At 41.4% G+C, this 16,960-nt stretch overlaps 1 protein-coding gene and 1 long non-coding RNA gene across 3 annotated transcripts in view; one reads left to right on the top strand and one right to left on the bottom strand.

Moving 5' to 3' along the window:
* LOC105676396 (uncharacterized) overlaps positions 1 to 16,960 on the top strand; it is a 413,689-nt gene that overhangs the window by 170,073 nt on the left and 226,656 nt on the right. The window lies entirely within an intron of this gene.
* LOC136998763 (uncharacterized) lies at positions 3,992 to 6,402 on the bottom strand. Of its 2 annotated transcripts, XR_010889306.1 has the most exons (3): positions 5,675 to 6,402; positions 5,175 to 5,318; positions 3,992 to 5,059 (listed from the first exon to the last, which is right to left on the bottom strand). It is a non-coding gene; the product is annotated as an uncharacterized lncRNA (long non-coding RNA). The 2 variants fall into 2 exon arrangements; XR_010889305.1 differs by having other exon boundaries at positions 3,992 to 5,318.

Raw genomic sequence — 16,960 nt, 5'->3', positions numbered from 1 at the left:
AAAGTCACACAAAACTTACAAAGATGACCAAAATATTTATTATGATTAAATTATTATTAATATGATTATTTCCGTTCGTAATATGTATTATATATTTAGTACGTTCATAAAACATGTAATTAATTAGTTTCATTAATATATGTACATATTTATAGCTCTGCTTTTTTTCCAACGTAAAACATCGGCGCGCAAGATCGAATTTGCCTGCCGCATTTCTGGCGGTTATTTCGTCTTTTCTGTGAAAGTATGGACACCCCCGATTGTTCGCAGCGTTTTCATCGTCGTATGCAGGTACGCTGGAGAACACCCCCGGATTAAATACAGCGTCGCGTCCGGACGATGACTGCGTAGCGTCGCGTCGCGCTGGATAAATCGCGATTGCGTAATATCGCAGGCGAAGCGTTTGCGCGAGTAGAGAATTGCGTAAAGGCAAATATGCAATAGACTACCTGAACGTCCCGTATTGTATGATTGTCTCCGTTCTCCTCCCCGTTCTCCAACCCGCCCCTGTCCGCCTCTCGCCACCGCGCTTCGCAGGAAATGCCTGTCTTGCATTTCCCGGCATTGTAACCACCCCGTCGGCTTCGGAGTATTGCCAGCCTCCACGTTTGAATTGCATTACCTATTATTGCTTATTGTTCGGCGTCTGTTTCGCGCGCTACGTGCTTCTCCTATCCCACGTGCTCGGATTTTCCCTTCCTTTGGTCCACCCTTGATATTCCTTTCTGTCCATCTGCCGCTCGTCTCCGTCGCTTTTGCTTCTTTATCTTTTTCTTATACTAAAACTAGCGTCACTGTGTTGCGCTACTTGCGACATAACATTTTTCACATACAAATCAACGATCAATCTTTAATTGAATTTTTACAATATTTGAGTACTTAGAGATGAGAAAAAGTTATGAAGGCAATGCATTATTCTCTGCATTATTTGCACTATTTCTGAATATTTTTGAATACTGCAAGAAAGTGTGCCAAATACCAACTCGATTTATCCCCATTCACCGACTTGTATGCTAAAAACGTAACGGACGGAAATCAGATTCGACCGGTTGGCCCGGAGCGACTACTGTGCGATCCCCTGGCGCAACTTACTGAGATTTTATTCGTTTTTACATATGACCGAGCAGACGATAAGGAGACATCCGTGATATTTCACGTTTTTATATGCGGCCGCATTTGCCTTGAGGTGTTGGCCGGCCGCGCACGCCCTTCGTATAGAAATGTTATACGCTCTGGTTCGTGTCTGATATGCGAAATAAGTAGCCGCGGGCATCGGAAAGGCCGCAGTCTCGTTAACTCGACGTCGTAATCCTGGACTACGCCGGTGAAGATTTTCTTCCTCGCGATCTCTTCAGACCTGAAACACTTACACTTATACTTCAGTATTATATCTAAAATTTAAATTTTAATAGTCCAAGAAAATACCTATATAAATTCACCGAATCTTTGACAAAAGCACCAGCGTTCGAAATGCAGGCAATTTTATACTACTGCATAAAAACACAATTATTTTAATATAAATTTCGAACGAAATAAAACCGTTTATGCTTATATATATTTATAGCTTTTCATTCTACTTAAATGTCATAAAATACTTTGTCACGTGATAAAATAATTGACACGTAATTTCTTCTACGCTAAAATTATGCCGTGACTTTGACTGATAATCGTAAAAACTGCTGATGGTCGCGCGACTCTTGAAGAAATCGTGTATATGTTACAGATTCGCGAATGAGGGCACGTGTGTAGCCCGGTTTATATACCTACGCCCATGTGACAATATGGCATTGCGAGTAGTTTGAGAGGCTATTGAGATGCTCGGTTCTCGAGCGCGGTACCCTCACAAAAGAGCAGTACTTACCAGATATTGGAGGCAATGAGGCGGGCTACTTTTAACAAGACGACTATTCCGGCGCGCCACTCTCCACTTCACCGATCCCTATGCTCGATACCAAACTGCCATGCTCCTGATGTGCCCCGTTGTTGTGGAATCCCATAAAATTACAAGCCCCGCGACGAACCCATTGATCCCGATTCGCTAACGAGCCACAAGTTGGAGAGATCATATAAGAGGATCCGCGGATCGTCTTTTCTGCGGACGGATCTTATCCAATGCTTTACGATGCGCCGTTCATTTCTCAAGAAGCGTGATATATAGCAAGATAGCTTTATTTAAATCCGACGTTTTTATATGCGACAATTTTCTGACGATTCGTTGAATCGTAATAATAATTGTAATCATTAATGAATACGTCGACTGCGACAGGTAAGATATGATAATTTTAAAAGCAGATACATTATACGCTAAATTCTGTTAATTTGAAGTAAAATGCAAGATGATGAGAAATAATTTGGAAGGAAATATTTGCATATACAGAATAGTAGAATATTTATTATGCAATATACTGCTCGCCCCCCTTTTTCGCAAAGGATGATTTTAGATTCGACGAATCAGACCGTCCTTTGTTTTGATAATCTCAAGCAAATTCGGAGTTTGCAGAAGTTGGGTGCCCGTACGAGGACAAAATTTGCAAAACAAAGCGTCGATTTGCAGAAATTTATCGGGCGCGTCACGCAATTAGGCAAATAAGCAGTCTAACTGAGAATAGCGGCGGTACGGAACGGATGGAAGGGTGTAACGACAAACAATCTCTCTTTCTCTATTATCGCTCTCGTCCTCGCGCAGAAAGCAACAACATTTCATTTCATTTGTTCAGCCCCTGAGTCCCGCCGCTTCTCGACCCGACGCTATTCGACGTCAAACGTGCCGCACCACTCCAATTCGAACCACCCTCTAATTTGCTCCTATGAACGCATCCCTCTTTTGATCCCCGCGCCGTCTATCACTAACAACACCATGATTTCTGCTAATCGCTGATGCAAAAGCGGAAACATTTCTTTTGCGGTTTATTGAATGTTTCAAATTACATTCATATCTCTATTTCTACGTTATTTTTTTTATTACATTGCTATTAATTGTATGGTATTTTTGTATCGATATATTACCGATATTATGTCTACGGAATATTATTATTATATATTTTTGCAATATAAATATAAATTAAGTGAATTAACGATTAATTTGATGATGGATAAGAGCAATTGATAACAATGTCGTTTACTTAATCCAATTTGAAAAACTAAACTTTGAAAAAAAATAACTCATAGTGTAAAAGATAAAGTAATTACGAGTTAATACAACAAATTAATTATTAATGCATTATAGTATATTTATATTTGAGTAGTATAGTCAGCGTTTAAACTGTCATATACTTTACAAAATCTTGCTTTGTGTTAATAATTTAAATCTGTTTTATATTTATTTTTATTTATTTAAAAATAAGTCGTCTGCTTAAACGAATTATTGATGTATTTTATATTATTTATTTACACATTTAAAGATATATAATACAATAATAAGAAATGAATACACAGATCAACATATAATTTAACAATGTTTGACGTAAAAATAATTTGTCGCGCCATTATTTAGAAACTGAAGTGATCATATGATAATCACATGATCTATGACGTCACGCAGCAGCGTTCACTTCGCAGGGAGATGGCGGGGACGTCGGACGCGAGCGAGCAGATTGCGTTTGGCGTATACATTTTTTTCGTCGAAACGAATTCTGCATGCAACTATTGCCGTGAGTATCGAAATCAGCGACGGTTTATCGTCATGAAGCATTAATTCGCGCCCGCGCGGGCGTGATAATCTTTCAACATTCATAATAGCAGTCGCGCATGTTTGTTGTATCGTGCCAAACTAACCTAATTTATACATGTCTTATCTTTACTAGATTCGTACTATATTTGTGTTGTATATACCATTTATATTGCCAAACTATTTGTAAACTATTTAATATGAATGTATAATATTGGTCACGCGTATGAAAAAGATTAGTATAAACAAGGTTATTTTTTATCAAATTATCGGGTCGAGTTCTGTGAAGTTGCTGCAATTGTAAATCATTTTTAACCATCAAGAGTGTCAGTAGTATCAGTACCAAATGTTGGATTTAGCTACAAGTTTAACGACCATGGAAAGTAAATAGCGCGGTAATTATTAATTATTTCGTGTTCGATATCGCTCGCCGCCTCCTTGAGTATTGTCGAGCGCGATATTTTCTCCGTATTCCGAATTTTTTAACGTATCTTAAGAGTGTCGGGAAATGTCGGGAGTGTCGAACAATTACGGGCGATTGTCATATTTTGCATTATTTATTCGTTCGAAAGTGCGTGTGTTTACGTGGAATAAACGTATGTCGGGAGTGTCAAATGTATTGTTGGTCGATGTGATGACACAACCAGGTGATGATCAACGAAATTAATAATGAAATCCATTAACAGAACGCATCAGCCGGTGAGTCAATTTTAATATTGCAATGCATGATTAAATTATTTATAATTTTTGATTTTGTACATAATTATTTTATTATTTTTTACTTACAATTGTAATGATAAAATTTTTAGTTTTCTTGCAAATTATAAAATTATTTTTTTAATAAATAATACACATCTTGTAGATTAAAATCATAAGTCGAAGTGAGTATGACGAGTGTAAAAGGAGTGAATATTACTTTAATAATTTTTTGAATAATTTAATAATACAAATTTATCAAATTGGAAGATAGATTTATTTATAAAAGAAAATAGAGAAAAATGAAAATATACATTTTTATAGATTAATCATTACTCATTGATGAACTAATTGTCTTTTCGTGGAAAGGACAGTATGATATTTTACTGTGCAAAAAATTGCTTTATTATCGGTGACTGTATTAATAGAAATTTAACAAACTAATTTGAGCTCAACATGCACATAACGATTGTGCAACCGCCTTCTTGCCAGAATTATAATCGACAGACGGCTGTAAGAAGAAGACAGATATCGATAATTATCTATTTTTACAAGCTTGCGTAGTAGCGTCTGCTCTTTTTCTTCCTTTATTTATCCTGTTCTTTCCGATTTTTCTTTTTCTCTCTCGCTCGAATTGCCTATGTGCATGACATCGACCTCGGCGACGCTGTACAGCTGAGATAAAGATTTCAATTCCTGGAATGAAAATTGCCGATCAATTTAACAATTGACCTGAAATTCCGCGATAATAAAGCGCAATCATACGGCCCACATGGAAACTGCCGGACGAATCGGTGTGTTTTTAGTTTACCGTGGCGCATTACGTCGTCCACAAGTCTTCAGAATTACTCATGCTCTGACATCGGATCTTCTAACGGGTGGATCGAATCGAAGCTTTTCAATTAGTGAAAGTCGTGGAGAAAATATTTCTTTTTCAACATATATATCTTGATATCTGTAACAATTAAATGTATTAGAGACAGTAATAGCGCATTTATATATAAGTTTGCAATTTTACATTCATATCAGTTTTAATTGTTTCTTACATATACAGAATTTTATTTAATAATTTTGATTTAAAGCAAGTAACTATTTTTTATCTTTTTTTAATTACGTCAGAATTGCTTCACTTAGATATTTTGCTATTTTAAAATCATATGGTTTCTCAATCGCATAAGCTCAATTAGTAACAATAAAGATAATAACAGAAGAAAGAAGAAAATAAAAAAAATTCCAGTCCACGGTTTGTTACATATATCAACATATGGAAATATCTACTATTCCTCGCTCTGTTTCACGGCCACCCAGTACCTGAAGTTTCCGGACTGATGAGTAAGATCGCGTGTGTGGAAAGGGCCGAGTAATTAAGTCTTCCCGATGTTGGCTCTCGACGGCTGCGGGAAAGACGGGCAAAGACGGCCTTTATTCCTTCGTCGTGTCATTATTTGCGCATTGGTGCACTGTTACGAACAGACGCGCGTCCGCGCGCATTTTAAGCGCGTTCCCGTGAATATTCACGAGATCGTCTCTTGCCTCGTTTCTTGGATTACCGATCTTCTCATACTATTACAAAATAATCGATAAAAGCTGGGTACAGATGTTTCATATTTTTCACCGTCTCATCGTTATTGAATATCGTCAATAGCGATCATGTTAAATAATATTTCTGATAACTTTATTGTATTTTTCGTATCAATATACGTTGGAATATTTTAAAAGTTTAATAAATTAATTATTCTTACGATTTATAATTTAATCTTTTGCTTATACGTTTGCTATTTTATTTTTTGATGTTTTTAGATATCTTATTTTTTCTTCTTTTTTAATATATGAATTTTATTAAAAATTTAAATTTTAATAATGTTATATCAGGCAAGTAGAATTCACATCTTTCGTAATTTGATAAAATAAGAATTTAGATATGATAATTTGATTCATCAAGATAACATATTTTAAGCCCACGTCTAAATGTTCAATATTGCAACGTATGAATGAAGAATTAGAGACTCGAGTCATTATCCGCGGCTATGATTAACGAAAGAAGGGAATATAATCCTTCTATCTTTCCCAAAGGGTCCAAAAGAGCGATGGGTCGATGACGAATTCAGCATCTGGCCCCAACATTTACGGTCTATAATGTGCTTCTTGCGCCGAATGACCGGCACAAACGCGAAATATCAAATGTCATGGAGAAAGAAGGAACGGAGGAAGTTAAAGGGAGCGAAAGGGAGCGATGCGGAATGGTGGGGTGAAATCAAGTAGGAGAAGGAGTTATAAGGGAACTAAAAAGGACGGAGAGACAGAAAGAGGCGAGGAGACATAACGCGCGCGGCAAAACAAAGTCGACGGAACGTTTTCAGCGGCACGTCGGCGCTTTGTGAGCGCACACAATCGTAAGATCATGTATCCTTTTTTCGTGCTCGTGGAAGAAAAACTTAAATTGATGCGAGTGGCTCGCGAGAGCGAGACATACACATGCCGCTTCTTTGCCGACAATAGAAGACTGGTACGACCTGGAAGGACACGCGGGAGATAGGACGCGCTAATTAGTCACACAGATTCCTGCTGTATTCTTCTCGCGCCAAAACGTATCCATAATGCGTTCCACATATTCTTTAATATTCATTTGATTATTGTTTGCAAAATTTCTTAAAAATAAACAAAACAAAACAATATAGAAGTGTTTAGTCTTTACAGCAAAATATTAATTATTTAATGAAAGATCATTAAAATTCTTGAACGGAACGTATTATATATACATTAAGGTGAAACACAGCTATAAACGTGTGCGGATATCGCGATTTCGCGTAAAGCATCGCATCTAAGAGTAACTGCATTGCTACTTTTTCGCGAAGCGCAATGCACTCTTCTCTTCGAAAGCCGCATATGGCGGATACACCAGCTCTTCATTCGTTCCCGTCTAATTCAATAAGCTACCGAGCCGAGCCGCCAACGGTCCAGATGCAGCTGTGCCGATGACTCCGGGAGTACTTTTTGCCTCATTAAGACTATCGTACGAAGAATAATAGATTTTCACAGAACTCCGCGACGAGAAGCCAGACTCTCGTGATTTATCGTCGTCGCAATTTGACATTCTTTTTTCTGTCTGATTATTGCCGTATGTTCTGAAACATAAATGCCCATTGTGTTACTTACCGTTAGTATTAGCGAACTTGGGCTTAAATCCGGATTGCAATCTATTATAAATAAATATTAATTTCGATCGATTATCATTTGCGATGATAATCGAAAGCAATGATGATAATCGTATAATATTGAATAATATCTGCAGTCTTCTCCGTTCGAGAGAAGATATACTATCCGTTTATGAAATCGTGCCTGTACGACCGACCGACTGGTTAACGATTCTCCCATCCATTCTGCTCTCGAAATACAACACGAGGCTGACAGGGCCGCCTGCCACGTTGTTTACACGTTGTCATGTATCCCAGACGTGGCTGCTATCGACAGCCTCACTGGCTGGCACGCATTCTCGAAATGAATTATTTCACCCGCCGCGTCGACGAGTTTGAGAGAGAGAAAGAGCGAGCGAGCGAGCGAGAGAAAGAAAGAGAAAGAGAGACAAACAGAAAGAGCCGGGAAAAAAGTATCGGTGTATGACGCGTACCCCCGCGTCGAAGGAAAATATTGTCGCTGACACCGCGAAACCACCTCTGCTCCGATCCCTGGTCACCCCCTTACAGGAGAGGGCAAAGCGAGGGTTGAAATGTCGGCGTTATTACGGCGGCTGAAACGACTACGAATCGTATAGCCGACGCTGACTGGATAATGTATCGCGCGAATTGCCACTCTGAAATGGATTCCCGCTTGCATTGTAGGTGCAGCGAGTGCACATAATAATTGTACGGCGCCGTGTGTGTCCGTATGCGCGCGTGCGTGTGTGCGTACACACATGCATACACACGCGAAAGGTGGCACGTGGTGTATCGCGGGTGTCATTTGTACGAAGTGCGGATAAGGTAATTATATTTTAAAACGTTGATTCGCCTGGATATGCTTACCGGCGCCGTCTCATTCATAATCGCGCTTGAGAATTTAACAATTTATTAATTTAAGAGTCTAGTTATAAACTCTTCAAGATATCTCTTTCTATACCATACAGAATTATGTTTACGATTGAGGAATGATATAATTGTATAAACGTACTTTTTAGATATATATAATTGTTTTGAGAATTTGGATGGGAATACTGTGTTTAATAAATTCCAGGCACGAAACGTCCGGGCGATAAAGAGAACTAATTACGAATGGAGCTATAGAAATTTTGTGAATGTTCGGCCAAAATTATATTGAACGCCGGGAGCCATTATACTCCGCGACCTCTTCTTCGTTTCATTCCCGTATTTTTCTTCTTGCTCTGTTCTTTCTTTTTCATGTACTTTTTTTTCTCCGAATCAAGGGAACAATTTTCGTGGTACGCGCCCGCGAAAAAGGGAGGCGTGCTCGCGTTCGCGTTCATTACCTATATTTTTCTGTCTTATGCGCCTCGTTAAACACGATGTGCTCAATACGAAAGCGCCGGAGTCCCCGGCTTCGCCCAAGCCCGGATTTTCATATTTCACTTCAATCTCTACTTCAGCCGCTCGACACACGTCCACGAGAAAGGTCGGACATTCGGACACTCGTGCGGAATTCATACAGCAAGTACACGACCGGACGGAGGGAATTTACGTCTGTTGGTAGACCGCTAGATAGCTCTTGCGCGGCGAAATTATTTAGTAGTAATTACTACCGGCCGCCGTCTAATGACACCGGCGTCTAGTGACGCGATTTTGAAAATATTTTCAAAGGTAGCGCGCGACGTTATTACGAGCGAAAGAGCGCGGCTGGATTTTTCTGAGGAGAGTGACGCTTAATTAATTTTTCTCGTGTTTCACAGAGACGTCGAGTAAAATATAAGCATTGTGAGCATTGCGATTAAAATTGATTAATATTCTTTCGGCATTGCTTGAAGAAAAAAAAATGTTGTTCAAGACGGCCGTGTGATTAATTGACGGATAGTCACGATCGGAAAAGGAATATCTGATCCAAATAAAATTGGATCGCACGATTATTTTCACATAGCTTTCCACAGTAAACAAGTATGATGCACATTTACATTGCCGACGGAATGCTAATTTCAGAATTGATAGCTCGCAGAGCTGATGAAGAGTTTCATTTCCCGTTAACACCCGTCATCATTAATCATCATAACGTTTGAATCCTGCATCTAAACGCGTGCTGTTTATTAATATAACTCTAATTAATTGTTTAAGCCTGACCGCTGGTCAATTGCAATTCTGGCGCGTTCTCACAATTAAAATGCAATAATTATTTTCACGCCGGACTGCAGTGTCGCGCGTAGCGTTGTGGGCGGTCGTCAACAGCTCGATAGGCGCGAATCGGGTGCGATTATCGTCGGCCAGCTCGCTTTCGCGATGATCATCGGGGTGCGGGGCACAATACACACACACACACACACACACACACACACACACACACACACACGCTCGGAGCGTACCGCAGGATGCACTCGCGCACGGCAGCATCATATGCACTAACATATACATGAACGATCGCGCGGCCGCCGTTGACGATCCGTCAGCGGCGCCATAACGTATAAGCGAAGCGATGATAACATCAGCGGCACTTATAATGCAAATTAGCTGGTGACACTCGACTCGGTAACAGAGTAATGTAATGCGCGAATAAATGGCAACAACTGGCTCGGCGCATCGCGCTGTCAAATGCGCCCTGAACTCTCATAAAGCACCGTTGGTTGCACGGTTTGTCAGCGTAGGCGTGAGTTGTAGGTGTGCTTCTGATGGAAATATTGACTATTACGCGCGACCGGGAATGTGTATCATTGAATTGCCCCCCGCCATAAATATACCGAAATTCTGCCGGGCGCATTTCATACTTTTGATTTATCCCTGCGTGAGCGGGCCACGCGTTTGAACGTGCCATGACAACACCCTGGTGCAACGTGAGTCTCGTTGTCGTTCGAGGTCCTTAAGCCGCGTCCCTGTCGATGACAGCTTCGCAGGGAAATTCGTGTATTCCGATAGATATGCCGCGACAGGATGTAGAAAACCGTATTGGATATTCCGAATTTTCGGTGCGAATTTTCAGTTTAAAAAAAGCTTTTTGACGCGCAACACTCGGTATACTGCTGATAGCATAATCGCTCGAGGCATATGAATAAATGTGTTATTATGGGGAGTTTTAAATTCCACACGATTAGTAGTTATCATATTTTAGCATTATAGTAACATTTTCCTTCATTCGTCCATGCTCACTTACTTCCTTCGAATACTTAATGATTCCGAGATCGCGCATCGTAGCTCATAAATATAAATGTAATTGCGCGAGCAGACGCGTTTACTTGCGTATAAATGCAACGAAACGCATTGATTTGCTTAAAGGGGAAGTGAAATATCATTTCTCATAATTACGTCTTCCACACCTTCGGATCGTCTCAGACAAATTTTACTTAAAAAGTCATTTATTTTCATGTAAGGTTTCGTGTAAGAATTTTCTTGGCTGACTCACTGTAGATAATTCCGCATAATATCATTCTTAACGTTTTGCGCGATGAATTACACCCTTCTCCGCGATGTATTTTGCATCAAATGAAGATCTTTGATTATGCCATTGTAATATTCTTCCCCCTGCGCATCGACAAAGTACATGAAAGAGGTGGAGTTTGTCGTAGTCATTATTAGTCCGTATGGAAAAGAAGGATGCGAGGATGCCGAGAGGCAATAGAGCTTTCCGATGAATTAGCGAGGCATCGATAGCACCGGCTGCAGTATTATTAATAGAGCGACATGTGTTGCAGGTTGCTTGCGTCGTATCGATACTCACGTCCAATTGTGCATAAATTATTGGTACGCTGTGCCTGACAATCGCGCGGATATTGATGCGATTATCAATAATTTCCTGTAGGGGCCGGCACGACGTCGCCATACGTTTGTGCGTGGCTTTTGCTGGCTAATTGCAGTAGCCGTTTCGATCGAACATGAGCTTATGCCCGATACGATGCATTAATTAATTGTTAATCGTTAAGTCTTCGTAAATGTCTTCGAAGGATTGTACAGATCGATCTTTTAATTACTTGAATATATAGATTTTTCACTTTTATTTTTAGAAAGTTGTTATTATTATTATAATATATTGCGAATCGTTATTTTTTTATTTTATGGATATACCGTTTATTCGGGATCGGCGTACCGCTGCCGTAAAGTGGATTGATACATTACCGTCGTTTGTTAACTTGCTAACTACAACAATGAATGCGTTGTGATGCATGCACTAACGGCAGAAAATAATTCGTGTTGTAACGTTTCGCAGAAAACGTATGCTGCAATTTGCCAAATCGTTGTTTGTCGTGTATGCGACACGTAATAAGAGAATGCCTGATTTCAAGTGCGCGATAATCGCGCTCGTAAATAAAAATAAAAAACAGCAGCGGCGAGCTTCCAGTGTTCGAAACATGCGGTATATATGGCCGCGGAAAAAATACGAGCTTCTTCCCGCGCGGAATTCATGCCGCGTGATTGAATTAATCGGGTAATTGAGTTAAGTACTCAAAAATTCGCCGGCGCTTCGCGCATAACGCTCGTGAAATGCGCATGAAATAATTTCGATGTGCATTTCAAAACGCGGCGCATCTGCTCTATAATTAATACGGCTAACGGGTTATGTAGTCTCCAACGACAAATTTTTGGAATCATAAAAACACGCTTTAACATATTGCAATTGCAATCGGGGAATACGACCGCGTTGCACCAGTGCACATAGTGGAAGGGCGGCGGGCAGAAATGAGGACGAATGCATTGGTGTCGCAAACGTTAATAATGACATTTCGAGCGATATTTATAGCGGACAGCGGGCTGCCAATGATATTATCGGCCACGTTCGGTCGCGGCAAAAAATATTTCGAGCGCTCCACCGGAGAATTTTAACATTGAAAATTATTATTTCTACATTATTTATTCGATATCGCCTAACAAAGGAAATTTATATTTTATTCGGATATCAGTTTAGCGTAAAAAAATGTCTGCAAATTCCTCAGCAACTCCAATTCAAAATTTCGACAGCATTAAATTTGGCCGTTTTACGCCAAGCGATTCTGTCGGCTGGATTGTCCCCGCATACCGCAGTTTAGTTTTATTCAACGCTAAACAGTGACGCCGAAAACACCAAGCGCGCGCAGCTGTTCCGTAATTAATACAGTCGACGGTTCATGTAATCATCGACGACAAAGTTTCGAGCCCATAAGGACGCCATGCTTTAATGCCATGCGACAGGAGAGCGCGGGTATATCGCGTCGCATCGGCGGCAGCGGCGGCGGGAAAAGGGCAACAACAATGAAGAGGAGAAGAGTGGCAAAGAGCGACGACGATGGCTTGCGATACGGGAGGGGCGGGGGCGCAAAACAGTGTGTTGGTGCCGACGGTGGCCAGCATGCTCTGTGACGGTGGTGGTGGTGCTGGTGGTGGTGGTGGTGGTGGTGGTGATGGTGGTGGTGGTGGTGGTGGTGGTGGTGGTGGTGGTGGTGGTGAAATTTATACCGGATGCCAGCCACCTAATAACGTTATTGCGTTGTATAAACTGCGAGAGCGCGGCGAGAGCACGCTGGAGCACATTAAAGCCGCCGTCGGCACCATAGAAGCGCGCGAGTATAAATAATACACCCGCGGTCATTTCCGATGCCGTATTTAGTTTATTAGCACGACCTGGAATTTTTCGTGCCGCGCCGCGCCGCGCCGCGAGCACTAACCCACCGAATTACAGGATACAGTTTAATGCGAATCGAGCCGGCCACACCTCCGTCGGTCTGCCTTCCCCCCCCCCCCCTGTCATCGCCCACTACCCAAATGTGCATGCGGAAGTCGGCGGCTTTACGACGTGTCAAAAATTGCCGCGACCCTATGGCAAAACCGTTCTCGACAAACTCTTCCGGCGCCGATTACGTAAAATCGTATCGATTGGTGAATATTTGAGAGAAATGATCGATTTCTTCAGCAATGCGATTTTAATTGCAATTAAATAATTCAGAAATTAAAAAAGATAAGTTGAAGAAGGAATGAGACGATAATTTAAAGAACTATATTACTGATGCTGCGTTCCAAAGAAACGTTGAGATTACGAGTTGAAATAAATCAATGTCGAGTGGTATCCTAACCTGGCTCAAACGACGAGCACGGAGCCTTCATTGGTTGACTTAAGAAAACTAGCAACCCTTCGCGAACGTTTCGAGTGGCTCGTCTCGATCTGGTCTGTTTACACAAGATCGCGTACACCAGATGCAACGTCGTTAGGAAACGTTCCTGAAATTACGTGGTGTTTGTTTAACTCGTTACTGTCTAGTATTGCACTTTACCATGATGAAACCGATTCTTGTTGAAATTATTTAGGAAGCAAGAGAAAATTAAGAAAAAACAATATCGTCGCATCGATACATCGTTAATTGATTAATATATAATGAAGCTAAAGGATCAAGAAAACGCCTGCAAAAAGCTATCACAAATCTATCATCTTTGTAATTACAAATGTAAAGTTTTTGATTACGTAAGTAAGCTTAATTTACAGACGAGAGATAGAACTCGTGCTATTCCTCTGAGTGCGACGTATATCTACCGCAGTGTAAACCTGTCTCCCCTCATAAAAACTTGTCAACGAGTCTAAACAGATGTAAGACGGCTCGATATCCCGAGGAAACTTCCGTTGTAGTTACGCTACGGAAAAATCCTTGACATACGGGAACATCTGTATAGTGAACGAGGACGTGAAGTGTGTATAGCGCATAGGGTGGCCACCCTACGGGGAGAGTCATCCAGAATCTTCGATTTCCCAGACTGGCGCCAACGCGCCTCGCGTCTGTTTGTGCCCGCGTGGAGTGCTTGACGCGGCTTTTCCTGCCTAAATCCGTTCAGGAGTGCCTGACCTGCGGACTCCGGCTCCCGTTCGACCCTTCGAAGATATCCCAGCCGAGACGAGTGCACTCAAAGGGGGCACTCGATCCATCGACGCCGTCGATCCTACCGTTCGACTTGCAAGTCAGAAAGACTGCCTCCCATCGTGTTTTCTTTCGAAGAAGTGGCTCCGGGTATACGAAGATTTATTTACTCGAACGATACCTCCTGCTGGCTTTACGATCGACTCGCATGACACGTCTCTCGCGCTGCTCTGATCGCTCGAGTGCTACCATCTGACATTTATAACATCGTGTCGCGTCGTCTTTGTATAAAGTTCTGTTCTGCGCGATTAGACGAATGGTCGACTGGGTTGAATGGTTCTCGAGATTGACTTGACTTTTAAAATAAATAAAAATTCTATAATAAGCTACTAGTCCTGATGATTAATCAAATTCATATAATCAATCATAATTTTTTTCAATATGTATCGTGTATTTGATTACAAGTAAAATATATTTGTCATTCAAAAAATTCTTTAAAATATTTACTACAATTTCATCAAAGTATCTTATTACTGTACACCTTTGAAAGGAAGTTATCAATTTATTTCGGACATTTACCAGAAGGAACGCACGCCGGAGCACCACTCGGAGAGTCCGCAATATACGCGGACAATGCGGTGACTCGACCGAAGAGTACAATAGCAGTCAATAATGCGTGTGATTTGTGCAATAAGCGCCTATTGCACGCGCAGCCGGCGCCGCGCAATTCGATGCTGCGAAATCGTTCCGCCTCGGAACATCGCCGACGCACATGTGTGCTTGGCTACGCGATATCCGGTGCAGCGTGCACACCGCCGTTATGTTACGTGTATTTGCGCTTGTCATTGCGTCACGCGGCCAGATACGTTTCGAAGGCACATTTACCATTTTCGTTCACGCCGCTTAACGATACACTGATTACAGTCTCGGATGATATCGTAAACATAGCTTGTAAAGAGATTCGATAGCAAGAATGATATAGTGATAAAACACGTGATAAACTGCTACTGTAGTTGTCTCGTTACGTATTTCAGACGTTAAAGTAAGCTGTCTTGAATTAAAATAAATTAACATATTAATAAGTTTTCCGTTTTATAGGTCGCGCAGATTAAAGATCATTTTCTCAAATGTGAATACTAAAAATAGAAATATAGTAAGGTATTTATAATTGCAGTTGTAAATTTAACGCGTACTGAGTTGTTGCATTATTCGTTTTGCACTTACTTACGCTTTGATGTGTGTCTAAAATAGACGATGCTTTCAAATACTAGGAACATAAAAAAGCCGAGCGGAATGTTACGACAGATATACCAAATACATTATCCCATACATCTCCGGAACGACTCCCAATCGACGTTATAACGCCGATAATAAAATCCCTGCCGTACGAACGCGTCCGCGTCCGAAATTCCACCCTCAAAAAAAAATCGCGCCGGCGTACGCGCGCGCCGAGGATCGATCGCGAAGATCGATGGCGATCGCGATGCGGACGGCGGCGATCCGATGGCGTTAGATAGGCGCTTCGAAACGAAGGATCAGTCGTCCGTGCGGGATAGCGGGTAACGCGCGCGGGACAGGAAGAGGGGGATGATGATGATGCAGTCGATGGGTGGACGATGCTCACGCACGCGGCGCATCCGGGGATCGTCACACCATCGATGCGAACAGCGCTCTCGCGTGTGTGCGCGGGGCCGGCAGATAGGAGCTAGCGGTTGTGTCGCGCCGATACACTGTGTGCCATCGATGCACTGCTCGTGCTCGATGCACCACGCCGCGCCGGTTCGACCGCGCGGTAGGCGAGATAGCGACGCAGGGATAGGATACATATAATTACCGGGAGAGGGTGGAGGGGTGGAGGGGGGGAGAGATCGTGCTCCATTTCACACATCGCACACCGTGTGATCGTGTCACACGGCCGACGCCTCGCCGCTGTGTGCAAGCGATCCACACTACGCGCATCGTGCGCATTCTGCCTCTCCGTACATATCGGGTGGGTCGATTCGGATTTCACGCTACACCACGATCGAATGGCCGTGCATCGCGGTTCCTTTCCCATCGAAGATCGAAGGGATGAGGATGATTATTGTCGCGACGTGACGCGTCCGCTGCACGTATATATTTCGCGAATTTTTCGCACCGTGCGCCGCATGCGAGGCGCGTTTAATTATTCATCGCGATGCGTATTTAATTTTCGAACATAAAATACGAGCGTATTCAAATGTCTATGCATTTATACAAAGGGCGAATGCGATATTTTCCAGGTTTACGATATTAACGTGCAGATTGAAAACTGTTAGTTTGGATAAAAAGCAAGCACTAAACATATAAATAAAAGATTATGATATTAGTAAAATAAGATCTTTGTTTTTTAAATATTTTATTATAAATATCTACATGAAAATTAGAGCAACTCACTATCAGAGTAGTTGAGAGTTAATATAATAAAGAAATATTATTATAAGACATATTTATCATTTAATATCTTGTTATAAATATCTACGTAAAAATCAGAATAACTTACCTCCAAGTAGATAAGAGTTAATAAAATAAAAGAATATTATTGTAAGACATTTTTTATTGTTTTCAATTTCCATTCTTTCGTTAATTGGAAGGCTGCTCACTTGATCGTGAGT

The sequence above is a fragment of the Linepithema humile genome, chromosome 3 (genome assembly GCF_040581485.1).
Source record: "Linepithema humile isolate Giens D197 chromosome 3, Lhum_UNIL_v1.0, whole genome shotgun sequence".
Classification (NCBI taxonomy): domain Eukaryota; kingdom Metazoa; phylum Arthropoda; class Insecta; order Hymenoptera; family Formicidae; genus Linepithema; species Linepithema humile.
The sequence above is the reverse complement of the archived record's forward strand: the minus strand, read 5'-3'. Positions and strand labels throughout refer to the sequence as shown.